A 23,623-nucleotide genomic window follows, 5' to 3' on the forward strand; every position below is an offset into this window, starting at 1 on the left:
AGATATATAGATATAGATATAGATATCTATATCTATATCTATATATCCACTGCATCCAGTTTAGCTAGATCTCACTGCAGGCCATTCCTGGTGTACGTATTCAAATACACTTTCAGGCCAGGCAGGTTATTCAGTGATCTGCAGTGCATAAAATATATATACGGTCTCCTACATATATATCCACTGCATTCTAGTCTAGCCAAGCCTATATCTGACTGCAGGCCATTGCTGGGTACATTTTTAAATACACATTCAGGCAGGCAGGCAGGCAGGTGATTCAGTGATCTGCAGTGCATTAAATATATGTATAGTCTCCAACATACACCGTATTTATTGGCGTATAACATGCACCTTTTTCCCCTTAAAATCAGAGGAAAATCGTGGGTGCGTGTTATATGCCGATCCCCGCTGTCTTTGAGGGCAAGAGGAGTGCCGCCGACATTGACCGAGCCGAGCCGAGTGTACTGTGTACTCGGCTAGGCTCGGCTCCACTCGCAGTCACGTCCACGGGGCGTGACTGCGAGCGGAGCCGAGTACACAGTATGCTCGGCTCGGTCTATGTCGGCGGCGCTCCTCTTGCCCTCAGAGACAGCGGGGACAGAGGAGCCAAATATCTCGGCGGTGCTAAATTTAAAGATCAAACATGCTGCAATTTTGGGCAAAGCTGCAGATGGACACTGCAAGGCTGCAGATGGACACTGCAAGGCTGCAGATGGACACTGGGGAAGGCTGCATATGGACAGTGTGCAAGGCTGCAGATGGACGCCATGCAAGGCTGCATTGATGGGTTTTTCCTTAAATTTCCCTCCTAAAAGTTTTTTGCCTTAAACTTCCCTCCTAAAAGTTTTTTGCCCTAAACTTCTCTCCTAAACTTGGGGTGGGTGTTATACGCCGGCGCGTGTTATATGCCGATAAATACGGGTATATATCCACTGCATTCCAGTCTAGCCAAGCCTATATCTGACTGCAGGCCATTGCTGGTGTACGTTTTCAAATACACTTTCAGCCAGGCAGGCAAGTGATTCAGTGATCTGCAGTGTATTAAATATATATATACAGTCTCCAACATATATATATCCACTGCATTCTAGTCTAGTAAAGCAAAATGAAAAAGAGGAATAAAAAATAAACACCACATCCCAGTATTTTATGGACAAAAATGAAGGACTAGAGGTCACAAGCCTCTGAACTTTTAAGGTGTTGTTTGTTGGGATATAAAATCACTAATACATCATGTAAAATATATATGAAGTTTATTACAAAAAACTAAAAAAAAAAAACAAAAACATGAGACAACTTTATCACAAGTTCAATTGTTCCACTAAAGCATAGTACACAGACAATACCACTTTCTCAACATGTTAGTTACAATACTTACAGGTCACACCAGCATAGATTTAATGATTGAAAATTCATGGACTATTTCAAATGTTGTAGTGACTTTTAACAAGTTCACTATGGTTTTTTGAAATGGGAGATTTGCATTTTTTTGGTATGCATTTCATTCAGTCGCAACACGCATATGTTGCATTAATATAAATCCTATGGATTTAATAGTTTATGACAGTTTATGGCCACCGCGGACCTGTCGGACCTCCCCGCTGTCCTGCCCCACCCCTCGTGGCACCGGCGGAGGGGACATGGCCACAGTCGGCCCGACCCCCGCAGGGCACATTTCCTCAACAGCGGTGTGCCACGACCGGCTGGGAAGGTCCCGAGGGAAGGTGGCCATGCCGGACGGCAGCGTTACAGCCCCCTCAAGCAAGAGCAGTTGCTGGGGACAAGGGAGATGACCGCTTCTGTGCCCTCCCCCCGCTGAACCATCCCGCCCCCTCCTCTCAGGCTTGGGGGGGCGGGGAAGGGGGATGGGGATGTCAACTAGCAGACTGCACCCAGTATGCCCCAGCCATGCAGTGGCGGGAGGGCCCACACCTAATGGGTGCCAGGGGTCCACAGCGACGTCGGTGTCCCACTCAACCATCTTGAAACACGGACCAAGGAGTCTGTTGCAGGCGCGAGTCGGAGGGCCTCTTGAACGAAACCCTGCAGCGCAATGAAGGTGAGTGCTGGAGCGTCCGGCTGAGGTGGAATCCCGCAGCCAGTGAAGGCTGGCCATGCACCACTGGCACATCTCGCCCGCCCTGCTGGGGAAGTAAGGCATGAGAGCATGTGGCATGACCCGAAACATGGTAAACTATGCCTGGGCAGGGCACAGCCAGAGGAAACTCTGGTGGAGGTCCGCAGCTGTCCTTTTTTATATTTGTATTCCAGTGAGAATAGTAAAATATCTAGGAAATTAAGTGCCCCGGCCAATATCAGGCACTTTGGAATGTTGGGCTCAAGTCGGCACTGGTCCAAATTAATAGCCCCTGTTGGCAAGAAAGAATACATTAATCACACACACTGTGTTATAAAACTAGCCATATAATTACTTATTTGTAATTGGAAACAAATGAAATGTTGCAATTACCTATGACTATCAACGCTGTGCCGAGTGATGACCACAGAGCCACATATAATCTATCTAAACCTGAAATTGTATGAAATGGCTTGTTAATTGTGAACAGTTATAACACAAAGATAATAAAACGATGAAGCAAAATAATAACAGCATCATAATAAAAAAACAGCAAAACCAGCAATAATTTGGATAACACACCAATTGTGACTGTGAATCAATCCATTGGAACCGCACTCACCACAAGAATATGCATTGCACTCTCATGCTTGGCATAAAGGCTGTATTAACACCCTTCCAGGGTTACTCAGGTTGAGTGAGACTCCTTGACATCCAACAGTATTTCAAAACAGATACGTCTCCAATTTGACATAAAATGAAATGATAAAGTGCCTCCGATAGTTTAATAACGTAAAAAACTTTATTAAAACATATGCACAGACTCTTCACTAGTTGCACTCGCACATGATTTCAATATTTCAATAAATCAGGCATATCTGGGTAAATCCTAAAGCTGAGCGTGTAGTGGTGTACTAAGGTCACCGCGGACCCGGGATGCAGTTGAAATCTCACCCTCCACTCGCATAGCCAGCTGGCAGACTCTCCCCATCTCGTTCGAACACTGCGCAGTGTCACATGTCACACATCCCACGTTAGACTAGGTTGCCGTATAGCCACGCCCCGACTTGTTTCATCACATCGACTTCTTCACGGGATTGGCCATACAGCACGGCAACCCTCCTCTAAATAGCTCCACTACCAATTACTGGCGGAAGTCTTCCTATGGCGCATGCTCGCATCCCGTGTCCCCTTAACCTCAATACGCTGACCTGTGCATTACTGATCCTAATAGACAGCCCACCACATTGAATAAACATATCAACCACTGACACATTAATCAATCGTTGTACCCCATAACTAAAAATAAATCTAATAACAATAAATAAAATACAAGTTGATATTCCAGAGAAATTTCTTTAAAATACATGGGCTCACTATAAACACACAATATGTAGGATAGCTAAAAACAAAATAAAAACCCCTATAACTGGATGGAATTATAATTTACTGTACATGCAATTACAAAAGCAATTAGCTGGAGGGTAATTAATACAATGTTTACTGGCAGAAATGTCCTGATCAGACATCTGCCCAAAACACAAAACCTCTACTAAATAAATGTAAGTCAAGATCGCTTTATGCATCTATGAATAGCTAGAGATTTAACACTACCCCACTGCTTAACAGTATATGGAGTTGCATCTGTGAATGGCTGGAGTATACACTAAGTGTTGCCTAACCAAGGCATACTAGTCAGATATTAGTCATAGGATTTAAAAATCATTGATGAAACAATTTAAATCAAGTTCAATATTTCACCCTCTCGGAAATAAGCTTTTAAAAGAAAAATCCATTTTGTTTCTCTCTGGGATAGATCCCTAACACGATTGGATCCCCTCCATGATGGAAAAACTTGATCAATACCACAAAATTGAAGTACAGATGGATCCTGATCGTGTTTTTCCTTGAAGTGCAGAGATACACTGTGAAATTTGTATCCATTTTTAATATTCGTTATGTGCTCAGATAATCTTACTTTCAATAGATGTTTAGTTCGCCCTACATAGTACATTCCACATGGGCACCATAACAGGTATACCACGTAGGAGGAGTTACAGGTAATACATTTGTCTATTTGAAAGGTTTCCTGATCCAAATTCATAACATTTGTGATACCCCTATGTCTGGTGTTCACTGTTCTGCAACAAACGCATTTCCTGCAGGAATAAAAGCCCTTCAAATCTATTCTTAAAGTCTGTTTATCTGGTGGATCCAGAATCTTTCTCACTACCTGATCTCCAAAATTGGGCGCCCTTCTATAAATGAATTTGGGTTTATTAGGTAAACTAACACCTAGATGCCTATCCCTGCATAAAATAAACCAGTATTTAGAAAAAATGTTTTCGATCTCCCTATACTGGTAGTGGAAGTTGGAGATAAAACCCCATTGATGTTGATCATTCGCAGAATTAACTTCCCTATTCTTTAAACGTTGTTCTCTTGGGCGTTTTTCTCTAATGGTTTTATTCAATACAGTCTCATCATATCCCCTTTGTATAAACTTCTCCTTCAGTTTCACCCTGCTCAAAATAATCCTTTAATTCTGTACAGTTGCGTCTGACTCTTAACATTTGTCCCTTAGGAATGTTCCTGATCCAAGCAGGATCAACAAACAAACCAACTGCAATCAACAGGTGGCCTGAAGCAGACCAAAAAAGAAGAACCAATTACCTATGACTATCATGGCTGTGCTGAGTGCTGTCCATATTACCACACCTGAAACTGAAATTGTATCAAAGTGGTCACACATTGGTGAACATTGGGGAACCTCTGCCCATATTTACTTCTGAGATAATCTGACTCTCTAAGATGCTCTTTTCATACCCAGTCATGTTACTGACCTGATGTCAATTAACCAAATTAGTTGCAAAATATTCTTCCCTTTCTTCCTGGTTAATACCAATTACTTCGTCAGCTTTTTGTTGCCCAGTTCCACCTTTTTTGAGACGTGTTGCTGCCATCAATTTTAAATGTACCTCATTGTGTCTTAAAATTCTACATTTTCTCAGTTTAAACATTTGATATGTTTTTTTTTTTTATATCTTATGTGAAAAAAACTGTTGAACATAAACATCAATGACTGAAAAAGGTCTGCCCATTGGCATCTGATCAGCGCTTAAAGCCAATGGCTGAGAGTGCTGACCGGTGTATTCTGGTGAGGGGGCCGCCGCCCCCCCTGCCCCCCCACAAAAGATCAGCGGGGGAGATCGCTGTACTAACATGGGATTGTTAGTAAATCAATCTCCTCACCAGCAAAAAAAAAAACGATCGTGTACTTAAAGCTCAACTCAGCTAAAATTGTGAGAAATCTCTCCAAATAGACAGACAGATAAAAACAAATACAACATTTTAGTAGAGTGGGAAGGATTACACCGCGTCTTCCTGTTCTGGAGGAAAACTCACAGGGACAGGAAGTGATAAAAAAAATCATAAAAAAAACGTAGAGAATTTTTAGTTCTTCCCGACTCTATCCAAGACTAAAAATACAGCTTAAGTTAGGCTTTAATGGGAAGTATAAGTTATGTAAATGATTTGGGGATTTGGAAGACTGGCACCTTCTGTACGTATAGTTATACATCTCTGTGATATAGTGCAATATATTTTTCATACACATACCTGCAATAAATAAGCCAATTTTTATGATGCTCAACATTCCCCTTATGGCAGATGTTATTATTTTATATTTGTATTTAAGGGAAAATAGTAACACATCGAGGAAATAAAGTGCCCCGCGATCGTGTCACGGAGAGCATGAACAGGGAGATGCTGATGTAAACAGCATCTCCCCTTTCTGCCTAGTGACAGTGTCACTGATCTCTGCTCCCTGTCATCAGAGCAGAGATCAGTGTACTGACACACACAGCCCCTCCCCCTACAGTTAGAAACACCTCCCTAGAACTGACTTAACCCCTCCCCGCCCCCTAGTGGTTAACCCCTTCACCGCCAGTGTCATTTACACAGTAATCAATGCAATTGTATAGCACTGATCGCTGTAAAAATGCCAATGGTCCCAAAAATGTGTCAAAATTGTCCGATGTGTCCGCCATAATGTCGCAGTCATGATAAAAATTGCAGATCGCCGCCATTACTAGTAAAAAAAAAATAATAATACAAATGCCATAAAACTATCCCCTATTTTTGTAGACACTATAACTTTTGCGCAAACCAATCAATATACGCTTATTGCGATTTTTTTTTTACCAAAAATATGTAGAATACATATCGGCCTAAACTGAGGGAAAAAAATGTTTTTTTATATATTTTTTGGGGGGATATTTATTATAGCAAAAAGTAAAATATAAAGCGTTTTTTTTTTTTTTTAAATTGTCGCAATTTTGTTGTTTATAGCGCAAAAAATAAAAACCGCAGAGGTGATCAAATACCACCAAAAAGAAAGCTCTATTTGTGGGGAAAAAAAAGATGTCAATTTTGTGTGGGATCCATGTCGCACAACCGCGCAATTGTCAGTTAAAGCGATGCAGTGGCGAATCACAAAAAGTGCTCCGGTCTTTGGCCAACCAAATGGTCCGGGGCTGAAGTGGTTAACCACTTGACGACCGCCTCACGCCGATGTACGTCGGCAAGGCGGCACGGACAGGCAAAATCACGTACAGGGTACGTGATTTGCCTTCCGTGGGTGGGGGGTCCTATCGGACCCCCCCCCGCCGCCCGAGGCGGTCCCGTTCTGTCCCCCGGCGATCAGAGACGAGGGGGAGGCCATCCGTTCGTGGCCCCCCCCTCGCAATCGCCGCCGGCCAATGGGAACACTCCTTTGCTGCTGTATGCTAAACAGCAGCAAAGGAAGTGATGTAATCTCCCCTCGGGTCGGTAGTTTCCGTTCCGGCCCGAGGAGAGAAGACATGTGAGTGAGTGCACCAACACACACACACACAGTAGAACATGCCAGGCACACATTACACCCCGATCCACCCCCGATCGCCCCCCGATCCCCCCTCAATCACCCCCCCCCCCCCTGTCACAAACTGACACCAGCAGTTTTTTTTTTTTTTTTCTGATTACTGCTGTGTCAGTTTGTGACAGTTACTGTGTTAGCACAGTTACTGTTACCCCCCTGTAGGTCTAGGGTACCCCCCTAACCCCCCCTAATAAAGTTTTAACCCCTTGATCACCCCCTGTCACCAGTGTCGCTAAGCGATCATTTTTCTGATCGCTGTATTAGTGTCGCTGGTGACGCTAGTTAGTGAGGTAAATATTTAGGTTCGCCGTCAGCGTTTTATAGCGTCAGGGACCCCCATATACTACCTAATAAATGTTTTAACCCCTTGATTGCCCCCTAGTTAACCCTTTCACCACTGATCACTGTATAACCGTTACGGGTGACGCTGGTTAGTTTGTTTGTTTTTATAGTGTCAGGGCACCCGCCGTTTATTACCGAATAAAGGTTTAGCCCCCTGATCGCCCGGCGGTGATATGCGTCGCCCCAGGCAGCGTCAGATTAGCGCCAGTACCGCTAACACCCACGCACGCAGCATGCGCCTCCCTTAGTGGTATAGTATCTGATCGGATCAATATCTGATCCGATCAGATCTATACTAGCGTCCCCAGCAGTTTAGGGTTCCCAAAAACGCAGTGTTAGCGGGATCAGCCCAGATACCTGCTAGCACCTGCGTTTTGCCCCTCCGCCCGGCCCGGCCCAGCCCACCCAAGTGCAGTATCGATCGATCACTGTCACTTACAAGGCACTAAACGCATAACTGCAGCGTTCGCAGAGTCAGGCCTGATCCCTGCGATCGCTAACAGTTTTTTTTGTAGCGTTTTGGTGAACTGGCAAGCACCAGCCCCAGGCAGCGTCAGGTTAGCGCCAGTACCGCTAACACCCACGCACGCACTGTACACCTCCCTTAGTGGTATAGTATCTGATCGGATCAATATCTGATCCGATCAGATCTATACTAGCGTCCCCAGCAGTTTAGGGTTCCCAAAAATGCAGTGTTAGTGGGATCAGCCCGGATACCTGCTAGCACCTGCGTTTTGCCCCTCCGCCCGGCCCAGCCCAGCGCACCCAAGTGCAGTATCGATCGATCACTGTCACTTACAGAACACTAAACGCATAACTGCAGCGTTCGCAGAGTCAGGCCTGATCCCTGCGATCGCTAACAGTTTTTTGGTAGCGTTTTGGGGAACTGGCAAGCGCCAGCGGCCTAGTACACCCCGGTCGTAGTCAAACCAGCACTGCAGTAACACTTGGTGACGTGGCGAGTCCCATAAGTGCAGTTCAAGCTGGTGAGGTGGCAAGCACAAGTAGTGTCCCGCTGCCACCAAAAAGACAAACACAGGCCCGTCGTGCCCATAGTGCCCTTCCTGCTGCATTCGCCAATCCTAATTGTGAACCCACCGCTTCTGCAGCACCCGTACTTCCCCCATTCACATCCCCAACCAAATGCAGTCGGCTGCATGAGAGGCATTTTCTTTATGTCCTCCCGAGTACCCCTACCCAGCGAACCCCCCAAAAAAGATGTTGTGTCTGCAGCAAGCGCGGATATAGGCGTGACACCCTCTATTATTGTCCCTCCTGTCCTGACAATCCTGGTCTTTGCATTGGTGAATGTTTTGAACGCTACCATACACTAGTTGAGTATTAGCGTAGAGTACAGCATTGCACAGACTAGGCACACTTTCACAGGGTCTCCCAAGATGCCATCGCATTTTGAGAGACCCGAACCTGGAACCGGTTACAGTTATAAAAGTTAGTTACAAAAAAAGTGTAAAAAAAAAAAAAAATATGAAATAAAAAAAAAATAGTTGTCGTTTTATTGTTCTCTCTCTCTCTATTCTCTCTATTGTTCTGCTCTTTTTTACTGTATTCTATTCTGCAATGTTTTATTGTTATTGTTATTGTTATTATGTTTTATCATGTTTGTTTTTCAGGTGTGTAATTATTTATACTTTACTGTTTACTGTGCTTTATTGTTAACCATTGTTAACCATTTTTTTGTCTTCAGGTACGCCATTCACGACTTTGAGTGGTTATACCAGAATGATGCTTGCAGGTTTAGGTATCATCTTGGTATCATTCTTTTCAGCCAGCGGTCGGCTTTCATGTAAAAGCAATCCTAGCGGCTAATTAGCCTCTAGACTGCCTTTACAAGCCGTGGGAGGGAATGCCCCCCCCACCCCCACCGTCTTCCATGTTTTTCTCTGGCTCTCCTGTCTCAACAGGGAACCTGAGAATGCAGCCGGTGATTTAGCCAGCTGACCATAGAGCTGATCAGAGACCAGAGTGGCTCCAAACATCTCTATGGCCTAAGAAACCGGAAGCTACGAGTATTTCATGACTTAGATTTCGCCGGATGTTAATAGCGCCATTGGGAAATTGGGGAAGCATTTTATCACACCGATCTTGGTGTGGTCAGATGCTTTGAGGGCAGAGGAGAGATCTAGGGTCTAAAAGACCACAATTTTTTCAAAAAAGAGTACCTGTCACTACCTATTGCTATCATAGGGGATATTTACATTCCCCGAGATAACAATAAAAATGATTAAAAAAAAAAATATGAAAGGAACAGTTTAAAAGTAAGATTAAAAAAGCAAAAAAATAATAAAGAAAAAAAAAAAAAAAAAAAAGCACCCCTGTCGCCCCCTGCTCTCGCGCTAAGGCGAACGCAAGCGGCGGTCTGGCGTCATATGTAAACAGCAATTGCACCATGCATGTGAGGTATCACCGCGAAGGCCAGATCGAGTGCAGTAATTTTTCCAGTAGACCTCCTCTGTAAATCTAAAGTGGTAACCTGTAAAGGCTTTTGAAGGCTTTTAAACATGTATTTATTTTGTTGCCACTGCACGTTTGTGTGCAATTTTAAAGCATGTCATGTTTGGTATCCATGTACTCGGCCTAAGATCATCTTTTTTATTTCATCAAACATTTGGGCAATATAGTGCGTTTTAGTGCATTAAAATTTAAAAAAGTGTGTTTTTTCCCCAAAAAATGCGTTTGAAAAATCGCTGCGCAATTACTGTGTGAAAAAAAAAAATGAAACACCCACCATTTTAATCTGTAGGGCATTTGCTTTAAAAAAATATATAATGTTTGGGGGTTCAAAGTAATTTTTTTGCAAAAAAAAAAAACTTTTTCATGTAAACAATAAGTGTCAGAAAGGGCTTTGTCTTCAAGTGGTTAGAAGAGTGGGTGATGTGTGACATAAGCTTCTAAATGTTGTGCATAAAATGCCAGGACAGTTCAAAACCCCCCCAAATGACCCCATTTTGGAAAGTAGACACCCCAAGCTATTTGCTGAGAGGCATGTCGAGTCCATGGAATATTTTATATTGCGACACAAGTTGCGGGAAAGAGACAAATTTTTTTTTTTTTTTTTTTTTTTTTTTGCACAAAGTTGTCACTAAATGATATATTGCTCAAACATGCCATGGGAATATGTGAAATTACACCCCAAAATACATTCTGCTGCTTCTCCTGAGTACGGGGATACCACATGTGTGAGACTTTTTGGGAGCCTAGCCGCGTACGGGACCCCGAAAACCAAGCACCGCCTTCAGGCTTTCTAAGGGCGTGAATTTTTGATTTCACTCTTCACTGCCTATCACAGTTTCGGAGGCCATGGAATGCCCAGGTGGCACAAAACCCCCCCAAATGACCCCATTTTGGAAAGTAGACACCCCAAGCTATTTGCTGAGAGGTATAGTGAGTATTTTGCAGACCTCACTTTTTGTCACAAAGTTTTGAAAATTGAAAAAAGAAAAAAAAAAATGTTTTTTCTTGTCTTTCTTCATTTTCAAAAACAAATGAGAGCTGCAAAATACTCACCATGCCTCTCAGCAAATAGCTTGGGGTGTCTACTTTCCAAAATGGGGTCATTTGGGGGGGTTTTATGCCACCTGGGCATTCCATGGCCTCCGAAACTGTGATAGGCAGTAAAGAGTGAAATCCAAAATTTTCACCCTTAGAAATCCTGAAGGCAGTGATTGGTTTTCGGGGTTCCGTACGCGGCTAGGCTCCCAAAAAGTCTCACACATGTGGTATCCCCGTACTCAGGAGAAGCAGCTAAATGTATTTTGGGGTGCAATTCCACACATGCCCATGGCCTGTGTGAGCAATATATCATTTAGTGACAACTTTATGAAAAAAAAAAAAAAAAAAAAAGTGTCACTTTCCCGCAACTTGTGTCAAAATATAAAATATTCCATGGACTCAATATACCTCTCAGCAAATAGCTTGGGGTGTCTACTTTCCAAAATGGGGTCATTTTGGGGGGTTTTGTGCCACCTGGGCATTCCATGGCCTCCGAAACTGTGATAGGCAGTGAAGAGTGAAAGCAAAAATTTACACCCTTAGAAATCCTGAAGGCGGTGATTGGTTTTCGGGGCCCCGTACGCGGCTAGGCTCCCAAAAAGTCCCACACATGTGGTATCCCCATACTCAGGAGAAGCAGCTGAATGTATTTTGGGGTGCAATTCCACATAGGCCCATGGCCTGTGTGAGCAATATATCATTTAGTGACAACTTTTTGTAAATATTTTTTTTTTTTTTTTTTTTGTCATTTTTCAATCACTTGGGACAAAAAAAATAAATATTCAATGGGTTCAACATGCCTCTCAGCAATTTCCTTGGGGTGTCTACTTTCCAAAATGGGGTAATTTGTGGGGGTTTTGTACTGCCCTGCCATTTTAGCACCTCAAGAAATGACATAGGCAGTCATAAACTAAAAGCTGTGTAAATTCCAGAAAATGTACCCTAGTTTGTAGACGCTATAACTTTTGCGCAAACCAATAAATATACGCTTATTGACTTTTTTTTACCAAAGACATGTGGCCGAATACATTTTGGCCTAAATGTATGACTAAAATTTAGTTTATTGGATTTTTTTTATAACAAAAAGTAGAAAATATCATTTTTTTTCAAAATTTTCGGTCTTTTTCCGTTTATAGCGCAAAAAATAAAAACCGCAGAGGTGATCAAATACCATCAAAAGAAAGCTCTATTTGTGGGAAGAAAAGGACGCAAATTTCGTTTGGGTACAGCATTGCATGACCGCGCAATTAGCAGTTAAAGCGACGCAGTGCCAAATTGGAAAAAGACCTCTGGTCCTTAGGCAGCATAATGGTCCGGGGCTCAAGTGGTTAAGGAGTCATTGCTGTGGAGGTCGGGGGCGGGGCAGCGCTCTGAATCATTCACTTCTAAAATCGTACATTTCAGACAGAAGTGCTAAGGAGAGCGCCACCTACTGACTGAAACGGAGAATACAGGAGGTTATATTTTCCCCACTAAAAAAATATCACTTTTGGATAAAACTGACTGTTTGTTTTCTGTTGTGGTGAATCTGTCTCTAATGGGTTTTTTTTTTTTGTTTTTTTTTTCTTGTTTTTTTTTTATACAGGATTCCAATATATCAGCTCTGTGCAATTTCACAGATGGGATTCCCTGAACACAACGTGACATTTTTATCAATAGTTTTTAGCAATTTTTAGTAATAGTTATTATTAGTTAGTTATTAATTCAGATTTTTAGGTTTTTTAATTTAATAGTTATTATTAGTTATTATTTCAGATTTTTAGGTTTTCTAATTTAATAGCTAGTAATAGTTATTATTAGTTAGTTATTATTTCATATTTTTAGGTTTTTTAATTTAATAGTTGTTATTAGTTAGTTATTATTTCTGATTTTTAGGTTTTCTAATTTAATAGTTAGTAATAGTTATTATTAGTTAGTTATTATTTCTGATTTTTAGGTTTTTTAATTTAATAGTTATTATTAGTTAGTTATTATTTCAGATTTTGGGGTTTTCCAGTTTAATAGTTAGTAATATTTATTGTTAGTTATTATTTCAGATTTTTAGGTTTTTTTATTTAATAGTTATTATTAATTATTAATAGTTAGTTATTGTTTCAGTTTTTTGGGTTTTTTAATTTAATAGTTATTATTAGTTATTATTTCAGATTTTTAGGTTTACTAATTTAATAGTTAGTAATAGTTATTATTAGTTAGTTATTATTTCTGATTTTTAGGTTTTTTAATTTAATAGTTATTATTAGTTAGTTATTATTTCAGATTTTTGGGTTTTCTAATTTATTAGTTAGTAATAGTTATTGTTAGTTATTATTTCAGATTTTCAAATTTTCAGTTACAAGAGTAGATGAGATTTTTTTTTTTGGTTTCTGTGTATAAATCTTATGGTATGGTATTGATTTCATGTAATATTATAAAGATTTATTTATTTATTTATTTATTCTGTTATTTTTTTTTTTTTTTGCGGTTTTGTTTTGCTTTGTCTTTGTTCTGTTTATAATTTGTTATAAAAATTGTAATTGGGACAAATGTATCATTAATTTACACAAATGCACAAGATCAATCACGATCAAAGAAACTGCAATCAAACTTTTTACAAGGTGGTATTATACTCCAGTTAAAATTCATGCTATTTTCCCTGACACCCCTCATACATGTTTCAGAGGTTGCAATTCAGCAGGATCCTTTTCTCATATCTTCTGGGATTGTGATAGAGTTACTCAGATATGGAAACAACTGGAAAAATTTGCCTCCAAAATCTCAAATAGCAACATAAACCTCACTATATATAACTGTCTCCTATTTTCCCCTATCATCGGTCTTTCCATACATAATATGAGATTGATCCACACAATATGTGTTGCTGTACACTGGTTGATAGTGTAGTGAATTTTCAGTCAGAATAAGTTGTGCCTTTTTAAGGACAGGTTTCCCGCACCATAATTATCCTTGAGTAATTTTTAACGAAGATATTTTTAAGATACAAAATCAATCTATGTGACGCAGTCTATACTTGTGAAACTTATCCACGGAGACGTGTGGTCACACCAAATAGAAATTTTATTGGTAAACAAACACAAATAATCACATGAAATTAAGATACCGATTGCATTACATGAACGTCTTGAAAATCAATAAAAACACTTGCAAGAATGGGCGTACCGTCCCTTTGACATAATACCACTATGATAACTTCTCGGTAGAATCAATAACCTTGTGAACTTGACAATTAAACAGAACATCTGTATTTCACACGTACAACCGTTACTTTACTGCAGGTAAGTAAGTGGTTAAAATTGTGAAATAAATTAGACGTTTGCTTTGTCAATAAATGTGGCAACTATGCAAAAAGAAAAATATAATGAAAAATCTGAATCTTTAGAGAAAAATCTACAAGGCGGTTATTGATTCGGGAGAATGATTATCAACTGTATAATATTCAATACATCAATATCTGTGAGAACATATCAATATTTGAGAGAACATACAAGATAAAATCAACATGACATAATTACCCATTCCAGGATGGCTGTAATTCCTATGGGCTAGTTACCAGAGTTAAGATGGCTGCCGTAGTTTCAAAATGGATACTCCTAAAGAGGATTTACTTCTCGTGACCTCCGAGTTCTAAGTATTAGGTGTTGAGGAATTTTCATGAATGTAAAGAGATGTATTCATGCATGGTGCATGAGTGTCAGTCCGGGAGTGTGTGTGTCTCCCAGTGTCCCCCCTTCAGGGTGGATCCCTGAGCTCTCCCCCTGAGCTCTCTCCTCCTTCCCCTCGTTCATTCGTTGGTCCTCGTCTCCCATCTTCCTTGCCTCTAAATACCATTTCAGATAATAAGACCATAAAAATTATAATGGCTCTGCCCAAAAGGAGGTGGCTCACTTCCCATTGGGTTAGGAGACTTAATTATTAACTTCCTCTGGAAATTTAGTGAGTTCAAATAATACCACCTTCAACCACCAGGTGTCTCACACATGTTTTGAGTCCATCCTTTTAAATTAATACGTCCTATTTTCATAAGGTGTATAATGGTAAGGATAAATATATACTTTTAAATATTCTGGTACTCGGTCTAATGTAAAATACACTCAGTATAAGTTTGATTAATCATCATTACATAACTTGGTTATATAACTGTATCTCTATAAATGTATATCTGTAAACTGGTCTATCTAGGAAACACACACATTGTTATATATTTCATCAATACCACATAAAATGATTATCATATGGATACCTGTATAACTTCTGGTACCTCCACTGAACATTTGTTTATCTTAAGTGTAGGCTACAATCTTATATGATTATAATCATAATTATATGTTTTTCCCAATACTAATTCGTTACTTAAAACACTTCTACTTATAAAATCACACTTTCATATACATTTTCTTCATAGCAAAGTTGTTGGGTCCGCAGACGCCAACATTATAATGTCTCTGTGACCTACAATGTCAGAGATAGTTTAAAATGACTTATGATAACCTTATTGATACCTTATATTATTTTTGACTAGCACAATATTCAACTTTCACTAATGTGTTGAGAGGGACCGTGAACCTTCTCACTGGGTGTTTAGAACTGACTTGTTTGTATAAACCATCCTAAAAAGTTCATACAATGGGTTCTCTTAGCCAAGGTGTTAGCTATTTAAACAGTTCTTCATTCGAACACAATGAGTGAGGCTATCTCTATGCTATAAAAGTCTATGTCTCCTTGTTTCCTGTGGCAGTTTTTGTTTCTTCACAATACCATGTAAATATCTCCTTGTTTTGTGACAAGAACAGTCTTTGTTCCCACAGCTTCCTTTACAATACATGCTTGTAAAAGTCTTCAATATTTGAGGTAGTATAGAAAGGCTTGGTCAAACATGAGAATGTCCATTTTATCCTAAAAGTCCCCAAGAGGGCAACAGTTCAACTATTTAACATCACAGTTCATCTACTTGGTGAGGCCTAAGCATCTCTCATGTTTCTGCCAGTAAATATAAAATATATTTCTTCCTGAATTCACAACAAATCCCCCCTTGTGAAGTGTTCAAATGCCGGGAGTCGTTTGAAAGACTTCACCAATGCAAAACGTTGAAGAAAGATGGCCTCATTCGGGTCTTGTAAATCTAGCTGTGGAGATGGATCCGTATTGTGGATCTATGTTTAAAGGGTGTAGACACCTTCATGTGGGTGTAATTCTTTGAAGGGAAAACACAAAATGGGTTGGTGATCGATGTGTGCATCTCAGGGCCGTCATCCGTTGGTTGGCGGGAAATGGATCACTTCGGGCACCTTTGGGTCTTGGCCGTCCTGGGAGGTTTGTCCGTGTAGACTGGCCATCAGTGGTGTTCCGGAATCCCCCATACGGTTCCTTCGCTGGATGTTTCACACACATTGGGCTCTCGGTTCTGTTGACCGGCTCATGGACATCATAGTCCTGTAAGGGAAAATGGATTCCGTTAGAAAAGACATATATATTCTCCTTTTTTTTTTTACATGATCTGTGTTTGAGATCTCAATGTTAAGCTGGTATCCTGGGCTTCCTCAGAGCCTCTTTTTTTTTTTTTTTTTCCATTGTGTCATCAGTCCTTTAACTAAACGCTCTGGATAGCAGGACAATGTATGAAACATTTGCTCTGGGAGACAAAGCTTCAGGGCTTATTAACATGAGGACATTTCTTTACAGCTGTGGATACCTGACATGAATGACTGACTGACTGACATTCTTCAGAACCATTTTTTTTTTTTTTAGCTTACTTGTAGTAGTTCTGGAATAATAACAATTAGAACATTTAAGTTTGACATGTGACACTTATTGTCGGTACTAAGATATTTGACATTATAGTCAACCTTCTACGTGTGAGGAATAAAACAAATCAAATCTCCCCCCTTTGGGGGTCAATATAAATCTTTTGAGGCAATCAAACTACCTTATGCGGGTGACTCCTCATCTTTTACCAAAATATCAAACCATTTAGGCCTCCTGATATTAATGTCTTTAGGATTCGGTCTTCCTCTGGAATCACCGTCTTAGGCGACTTCTTGAAATTAGGCTGTTTGGAGTGACCTGTGTATGTCAGAGGAATGAAGTGACCACTGAAAAATAGGAGAATAATTAATATCTAACAACCACCATCCCCCGGTAGGGATTTCAGGATCCTCATTACTGTGACCTGGGGAAAAACATGGTGTTAGAACTTCTGTCTCCTATACCTTTATTCAGTGCATTCCTCTGATTTATTTTACCATAGGCGCTCCAAAGGCTCTGTGGCCCTTGGTTGGCCACAGGATTTGCCCCTTGAAGAAATGCTATTCACGTTCCGTACAGCAATAAAACCGTGTAACATATTCATAATTTGAACGATTTTGGATTTTGCATTGTTTATAGGTTGCTCAGGATTGGGTCGTGAGACCCGGTTTCTGTGCCTTCTAGGGACTACTGGCTCAGTTTGATCAGACATATCCCCATCAGAACCACTGTCTTCATTTTGGGATATTTGTCTGGGCCTTAGTTGCTCCCTATTTTTCCGGGGATTTTGGGGTGTCCTACCCTGTGATTGCTCCCTATTTACCTGTGTAGGCCCCCGGGGCCAATCACACTGGTGAGGGTGTCTACCCTTAGGTCTAATTCTGACCCGTGGGAGATACACCCTATAGTTTCTTTCAAAGTTTGGGCCAGGATCCCATGGGTGGTACTCCTGAGGTGGTCTTTGCTCCCCCCTTCTATTTGGTGGGGTATCTGGTCTCCTGCTAGGGAAACTCTTTGGCACGTCTCCTCTGACTATGTCAGCGTAGGTCTTTTTCTGGGTTTCAACATGTACTGATTTAGGAGATACATGAATTTCATTCACAAATTTATTTGAGGGCTCAGGCCCCCCTTTGTTTTCATCAGTCTGTTGGAAAGAATACAAATTGTCACTCTCTTTTACCAACGACTCCTGTGAACACCCCCCTTTGTAATCTTTTGCTAAACTCACTTTTATGTAGTTAGGTAGGGCCTTGAAAGATGTGGATTTAAACTCAGGGTGGTTGTGATCTGGCCCCTTTTCTGCTACGTGGGAAGCACTTTTGAGTACAGCCAGATTTTCGAGGCCTAAAACTGATAGGGTATTTTCATAGGTCTCGATGTGGTCAATAACGCACATGGATCCCTCTTCCTTAAAGACTGGGACAGCATAATTTACAAATTTCATTATTTCTGAGGTGTCTTGTTTAGGGGTGTCTGGCTTTTTCTCTGATCCCAAAGAAAATTGATTAGATCCCCTTTCATGTGGTGGTTCACTTTTTACCGTTTGCTCCACAGATGGCTTGGGGTAGGATATTGGTTCTTTTTCTGATTCCTCCCCATTGTCTGACTCCCAACCTTCATATTCAGAATCAGATTCAGAGTCGGATTCTGAAGTACTGTCAGACTCGTCACTAAAGACTGGGACAGCATCATTTACAAATTTTATTATTTCTGAGGTATCTTGTTTAGGGGTGTCTGGCTTTTTCTCTGATCCCAAAGAAAATTGATTAGATCCCCTTTCATGTGGTACTTCACTTTTTACTCCCCTTTGCTCTACAGATGGCTTGGGGTAAGATATTGGTTCTTTTTCTGATTTCTCCCCATTGTCTGACTCCCAACCTTCATATTCAGAATCAGATTCAGAGTCGGATTCTGAAGTACTGTCAGACTCGTCACTAAAGACTGGGACAGCATCATTTACAAATGTTATTATTTCTGAGGTATCTTGTTTAGGGGTGTCTGGCTTTTTCTCTGATCCCAAAGAAAATTGATTAGATCCCCTTTCATGTGGTACTTCACTTTTTACTCCCCTTTGCTCTACAGATGGCTTGGGGTAAGATATTGGTTCTTTTTCCGATTCCTCCTCATCGTCTGACTCCCAACCTTCATATTCAGAATCAGAGTCAGAATCATATTCAGAGTCATATTCTGAAGTACTATCAAACTCGTCCCTTTCAGGGATGCGTATCTGAGTATTACCCTGGGGCATAAACTTCATTTGTTCTATTAATTTTTCTAATTGCTTACTTAGGGGTTCCTGCCAACTTCCTGAATTTCCACTGCCTATTACTCGGCAACTTCCTAAATTTCCACTGCCTATTACTCGGCAATTTTCGTCAGGAGACTCGTTTTCCTGCAGAAAACTCTCCCTCTCCTCTATTAATTGTTCCCACTCTTTACTTATTTGGTGGAGTCCGTCCATAATTGTTTTAGCGTCCTTTTTTACTTGTTCAAATTTATCTAGAAAATCTAAGATATCATTTTTCTGTTGGGTACTTTGATATTTGAACTCAATCTGAAGATACAGCAGGATAATACTTAATTCCAAAAGAAGGTGATCAAGCCTTTTTATTCCCTTTGTCTTAGAGAAGCTGTCTGTGAGTTCATCACTTTGACCTTCCGCGTTCCACATGTCTTTCATTAACTGACTGGCGCGGCTTTTATGGTCTTTAATGTATGCTTCTAGACCAGTCTCATTAGACAAACTTTTTCTGACATGATCCGTCATTTCAATTTTAGAAATTATTTCCAACATTTCCTGTACTTGTACCAATTTTCTCTGAGTACTCATACTACCACTAAGGGCTGACTCTTGATCATCCCCCCCAACATGAAATTCACTTTGACCAGACATTTTTGGCATAAAAATAAAAATTTTCCAAAAATTAATAATTAATAATTAAAATTTCATGCAAAGTATTATGTATGTCACCACCATAACTATGATTGATCTTGTACAAAACATCGACGTTATCTCAGCTCAGTGCCTCCATTATGTAGTGAATTTTCAGTCAGAATAAGTTGTGCCTTTTTAAGGACAGGTTTCCCGCACCATAATTATCCTTGAGTAATTTTTAACGAAGATATTTTTAAGATACAAAATCAATCTATGTGACGCAGTCTATACTTGTGAAACTTATCCACGGAGACGTGTGGTCACACCAAATAGAAATTTTATTGGTAAACAAACACAAATAATCACATGAAATTAAGATACCGATTGCATTACATGAACGTCTTGAAAATCAATAAAAACACTTGCAAGAATGGGCGTACCGTCCCTTTGACATAATACCACTATGATAACTTCTCGGTAGAATCAATAACCTTGTGAACTTGACAATTAAACAGAACATCTGTATTTCACACGTACAACCGTTACTTTACTGCAGGTAAGTAAGTGGTTAAAATTGTGAAATAAATTAGACGTTTGCTTTGTCAATAAATGTGGCAACTATGCAAAAAGAAAAATATAATGAAAAATCTGAATCTTTAGAGAAAAATCTACAAGGCGGTTATTGATTCGGGAGAATGATTATCAACTGTATAATATTCAATACATCAATATCTGTGAGAACATATCAATATTTGAGAGAACATACAAGATAAAATCAACATGACATAATTACCCATTCCAGGATGGCTGTAATTCCTATGGGCTAGTTACCAGAGTTAAGATGGCTGCCGTAGTTTCAAAATGGATACTCCTAAAGAGGATTTACTTCTTGTGACCTCCGAGTTCTAAGTATTAGGTGTTGAGGAATTTTCATGAATGTAAAGAGATGTATTCATGCATGGTGCATGAGTGTCAGTCCGGGAGTGTGTGTGTCTCCCAGTGTCCCCCCTTCAGGGTGGATCCCTGAGCTCTCACCCTGAGCTTTCTCCTCCTTCCCCTCGTTCATTCGTTGGTCCTCGTCTCCCATCTTCCTTGCCTCTAAATACCATTTCAGATAATAAGACCATAAAAATTATAATGGCTCTGCCCAAAAGGAGGTGGCTCACTTCCCATTGGGTTAGGAGACTTAATTATTAACTTCCTCTGGAAATTTAGTGAGTTCAAATAATACCACCTTCAACCACCAGGTGTCTCACACATGTTTTGAGTCCATCTTTTTAAATTAATACGTCCTATTTTCATAAGGTGTATAATGGTAAGGATAAATATATACTTTTAAATATTCTGGTACTCGGTCTAATGTAAAATACACTCAGTATAAGTTTGATTAATCATCATTACATAACTTGGTTATATAACTGTATCTCTATAAATGTATATCTGTAAACTGGTCTATCTAGGAAACACACACATTGTTATATATTTCATCAATACCACATAAAATGATTATCATATGGATACCTGTATAACTTCTGGTACCTCCACTGAACATTTGTTTATCTTAAGTGTAGGCTACAATCTTATATGATTATAATCATAATTATATGTTTTTCCCAATACTAATTCGTTACTTAAAACACTTCTACTTATAAAATCACACTTTCATATACATTTTCTTCATAGCAAAGTTGTTGGGTCCGCAGACGCCAACATTATAATGTCTCTGTGACCTACAATGTCAGAGATAGTTTAAAATGACTTATGATAACCTTATTGATACCTTATATTATTTTTGACTAGCACAATATTCAACTTTCACTAATGTGTTGAGAGGGACCGTGAACCTTCTCACTGGGTGTTTAGAACTGACTTGTTTGTATAAACCATCCTAAAAAGTTCATACAATGGGTTCTCTTAGCCAAGGTGTTAGCTATTTAAACAGTTCTTCATTCGAACACAATGAGTGAGGCTATCTCTATGCTATAAAAGTCTATGTCTCCTTGTTTCCTGTGGCAGTTTTTGTTTCTTCACAATACCATGTAAATATCTCCTTGTTTTGTGACAAGAACAGTCTTTGTTCCCACAGCTTCCTTTACAATACATGCTTGTAAAAGTCTTCAATATTTGAGGTAGTATAGAAAGGCTTGGTCAAACATGAGAATGTCCATTTTATCCTAAAAGTCCCCAAGAGGGCAACAGTTCAACTATTTAACATCACAGTTCATCTACTTGGTGAGGCCTAAGCATCTCTCATGTTTCTGCCAGTAAATATAAAATATATTTCTTCCTGAATTCACAACAATAGCATACCATTGGAAATCCCCCACAGTTCCTCTTTCACATTTGAAAACCAGAATTAACAATATTAATTTAATGGAAAAAATATTCCACACAATACAAAACACTAACCAATTCTACACAAAGAAATGGGACCCTTGGCTTAACCATGCTAATCTCTTCTTTAACCACTTGACGACCGCCTCACGCCGATGTACGTCGGCAAGGTGGCACGGACAGGCAAAATCACGTACATATACGTGATTTGCCTTCCGCGGGTGGGGGGTCCGATCGGACCCCCCCCGGTGCCCGAGGCGGTCGTCTTTTGTCCCACGGCGATCGGAGGTGAGGGGGAGGCCATCCGTTCGTGGCCCCCCCTCGCGATCGCCGCCGGCCAATGGGAACATTCCTTTGCTGCTGTATGCTAAACAGCAGCAAAGGAAATGATGTCATCTCTGCTCGGCTCGGTAATTTCCATTCCGGCCCGAGGAGAGAAGACAGGTATGTGAGTGCACAACACTACACAACACAGTAGAACATGCCAGGCACACAAAACACCCCGATCCCCCCCCCGATCGCCCCCCGTCACAAACTGATACTAGCAGTTTTTTTTTTTTTTTTTTGATTACTGTATTGGTGTCAGTTTGTGACAGTTACAGTGTTGGGACAGTGAGTGTTAGCCCCCTGTAGGTCTAGGATACCCCCCTAACCCCCCTAATAAAGTTTTAACCCCTTGATCACCCCCTGTCACCAGTGTCACTAAGGGATAATTTTTCTGATCGCTGTATTAGTGTCGCTGGTGACGCTAGTTAGGGACCTAAATATTTAGGTTCGCCGTCAGCGTTTTATAGCGTCAGGGACCCCCATGTACTACCTAATAAATGTTTTAACCCCTTGATGGCCCCCTAGTTAACCCTTTCACCACTGATCACCGTATAACTGTTACGGGTGACGCTGGTTAGTTTGTTTATTTTTGATAGTGTCAGGGCACCCGCCGTTTATTACCGAATAAAGGTTTAGCCCCCTGATCGCCCGGCGGTGATATGCGTCGCCCCAGGCAGCGTCAGATTAGCGCCAGTACCGCTAACACCCACGCACGCAGCATACGCCTCCCTTAGTGGTATAGTATCTGATCGGATCAATATCTGATCCGATCAGATCTATACTAGCGTCCCCAGCAGTTTAGGGTTCCCAAAAACGCAGTGTTAGCGGGATCAGCCCAGATACCTGCTAGCACCTGCGTTTTGCCCCTCCGCCCAGCTCGGCCCAGCCCACCCAAGTGCAGTATCAATCGATCACTGTCACTTACAAAACACTAAACACATAACTGCAGCGTTCGCAGAGTCAGGCCTGATCCCTGCGATCGCTAACAGTTTTTTTGGTAGCATTTTGGTGAACTGGCAAGCACCAGCCCCAGGCAGCGTCAGGTTAGCGCCAGTAGCGCTAACACCCACGCACGCACCGTACACCTCCCTTAGTGGTATAGTATCTGAACGGATCAATATCTGATCCGATCAGATCTATACTGGCGTCCCCAGCAGTTTAGGGTTCCCAAAAATGCAGTGTTAGCGGGATCAGCCCAGATATCTGCTAGCACCTGCGTTTTGCCCCTCCGCCCGGCCCAGCCCAGCCCACCCAAGTGCAGTATAGATCGATCACTGTCACTTACAAAACACTAAATGCATAACTGCAGCGTTCGCAGAGTCAGGCCTGATCCCTGCGATTGCTAACAGTTTTTTTGGTAGTATTCTGGTGAACTGGCAAGCACCAGCCCCAAGCAGCGTCAGATTAGCGCCAGTACCGTTAACACCCACGCACGCAGCGTACACCTCCCTTAGTGGTATAGTATCTGAACGGATCAATATCTGATCCGATCAGATCTATA

The 23,623-nt window shown here is 40.8% G+C and overlaps 1 long non-coding RNA gene across 1 annotated transcript in view; it reads right to left on the minus strand.

Moving 5' to 3' along the window:
* Window positions 1-13,883: 13,883 nt before the first annotated feature.
* Window positions 13,884-23,623, minus strand: part of LOC141129624 (uncharacterized) — a 78,884-nt gene continuing 69,144 nt past the window's right edge. Inside the window, exon 2 of the long non-coding RNA XR_012241847.1 lies at window positions 13,884-16,274. This is a non-coding gene — a long non-coding RNA (uncharacterized lncRNA). The remainder of the gene's footprint in view (window positions 16,275-23,623) is intronic.

This window comes from Aquarana catesbeiana, linkage group LG02 (assembly GCF_042186555.1).
Source record: "Aquarana catesbeiana isolate 2022-GZ linkage group LG02, ASM4218655v1, whole genome shotgun sequence".
Taxonomy (NCBI): Eukaryota; Metazoa; Chordata; class Amphibia; order Anura; family Ranidae; genus Aquarana; species Aquarana catesbeiana.